This window comes from Vigna unguiculata, unplaced genomic scaffold, assembly GCF_037176805.1.
Source record: "Vigna unguiculata cultivar grain cowpea cultivar isolate G323 ecotype 2 unplaced genomic scaffold, ASM3717680v1 ptg000251l, whole genome shotgun sequence".
NCBI classification, from domain to species: Eukaryota; Viridiplantae; Streptophyta; class Magnoliopsida; order Fabales; family Fabaceae; genus Vigna; species Vigna unguiculata.
In genome coordinates this window covers 37,501-40,023 of record NW_028196887.1, presented here as the reverse complement: position 1 = coordinate 40,023, position 2,523 = coordinate 37,501, and positions in this window count along the sequence as shown.

The following is a 2,523-nucleotide window of genomic DNA, read 5'->3' as shown; positions in this document are numbered from 1 at the left end:
CAGCGTCATCCCCCCAAGTTGCCTTGGGCGCAGTTCGGCCTAGTTCACTCTTTTCCAGCATCATCCCCCCAAGTTGTCTTGTTCGCAGTTCGGCCTAGCTCACTCTTTTCCAGCGTCATCCCCCCAAGTTGCCTTGTTCGCAGTTCGGTCTAGTTCACTCTTTTCCAGCATCATCCCCCCAAGTTGCCTTGTTCGCAGTTTGGCCTAGTTCACTCTTTTCCAGTGTCATCCCCCCAAGTTGCCTTGTTCGCAGTTTGGCCTAGTTCACTCTTTTCCAGTGTCATCCCCCCAAGTTGTCGTTGCCAACAACCCAAGAGTCCATAGTATTCGGAGTTCTAGCGGGGCCTCCCCTTGCTTCCAACAACCCAAGAGTCCATAGTATTCGGAGTTCTAGCGGGGCCTCCCCTTGCTTCCAACAACCCAAGAGTCCGTAGTATTCGGAGTTCTAGCGGGACCTCCCCTTGCTTCCAACAACCCAAGAGTCCATAGTATTCGGAGTTCTAGCGGGGCCTCCCCTTGCTTCCAACAACCCAAGAGTCCGTAGTATTCGGAGTTCTAGCGGGGCCTCCCGTTGCTTCCAACAACCCAAGAGTCCATAGTATTCGGAGTTCTCGCGTGGCCTCCCATTGATTCAAACAACCCAAAAGTCCATCTTCTTCGCAGTTCAACATCGCCTCCCTCGTTTCCAACAGGCCCAAAGGTCGTCTTCTTCGCAGATCCACGAAGAGCTCATCACGATTTGCCACATTCCATTTCCCACGGGTTGTCAACAACACTTTCTCACACTTCCCGCAATCGAGTACGTGCATGACATGCCAAAGCACATCTTATTTGCCTTCCATCGCACTCAAGACGACGGGTTGTGGAAGAACGATATTGTTCACAACAAGTTCAAGGACAACGTCTCAATCAAGGGACACAACCGAATTATGTTGACTGGGTCGCTAAAGTAAACCCGAGTTCATATAATGCACCGCATCCAAAAGAACTAGCCACAACACGTGCATCACTGAGATGTTTCACTAGATGGAACACGTGCGTGACATTAGGATCCTCCAACACCTCTTCGTGATGGAAAGATAGAATTCGAAGCAACCACAGAAGTACCGTCTAGTGGGTAGGCAACACAGGGACTGATCAACCAATATCACCCAAGGCAACGGGTGAAAATGGAAGAGATGCATGCTTGACCGTTCGATACGCAAGGCATGGAGCCAGCCAGCAAGTGCATCTCGATTACAACTCACACACCCTCACGTTCGCAAGACACCACACCACAAGACGGTCCACCCCCCACCTACCATGGGCAAGCAAGCAAATGGAAACATCAAGTGACGCAGGGTCAAGCATCGCTAGGCATGAAAATAACTTTCCACAATATCCGAGGGACTAGCTGCCGAGCTAACCAACGATCAGTGACGACCGTGTGTTGGTATTAATAAAGCTCAACAACTATGAAGAGGCTAGTTGTGCCATGATAAACATGCTAACGCACGCACCACGTGAGGGGGGAGGCCTCATCAAGCTCCCTTTAAAACCTGCCAGTGTGGAGCTGGCCGGCTCAAGGAGCACTCCCCCCCTATAAGAGGTTAATATGCAAAAGGCAAAATTGTACAAGTAGATACACTTTTTTTGAGCAGACATAAGTCCATATCTCGGGCTATACTTCGAATTTTGATGCGATTTTTTGCAGTAATTCGTAGAATAATGGTATCTCCTTGCTCACCAAATTTCATAATTTTTCTCGAAGGGGAACTATTTTTTTTATTTTTTTTACTTACCGGGTATGTGTAAAATCGGGAAAAATAGAAAAGCACATGTAGACTTCGAATTTCGACCTCATTTTTTCCAGTCCACCACTAAACAATATCAGGAACCTCCCCACAAAATTTCATTCAGTTTGGCCAAGGTCTTAAATTTGACAAATTTTGGCACCAACCTATCTAGTCGCGGTGCACCGACCAACTTGGCCAAGTGCAAAATGCATCCAATTCAAAACTTTTGTGCACCAACACTTTTACAGTACTCATTTGGGGGCATTTGGAGGCCTTTCCAACCCTCACATCTCAAAAACCACGAATTTCATTTTTTCACAAATCTCCCCACCAAGCCATCTAGCTATGCCGTGGTGCACCGCCAACCTTGGCCATGTGCAAAACCCTCCGAACTCAAAACTTTCGTGCACCAAGAATTTCATGGTATTCATTTGGGGGCATTTGGAGGCCATTCCAACCCTCACATCTCAAAAACCACGAATTTCATTTTTTCACAAAACTCCCCACCAAGCCATTTAGCTATGCCGCGGTGCACCGCCAACCTTGGCCATGTGCAAAACCCTCCGAACTCAAAACTTTCGTGCACCAAGAATTTCATGGTATTCATTTGGGGACATTTGGAGGCCATTCCAACCCTCACATCTCAAAAACCACGAATTTCATTTTTTCACAAAACTCCACACAAGCCATCTAGCTATGCCGCGGTGCACCGACCAACTTGGCCATGTGCAAAACCCTCCGAACTCAA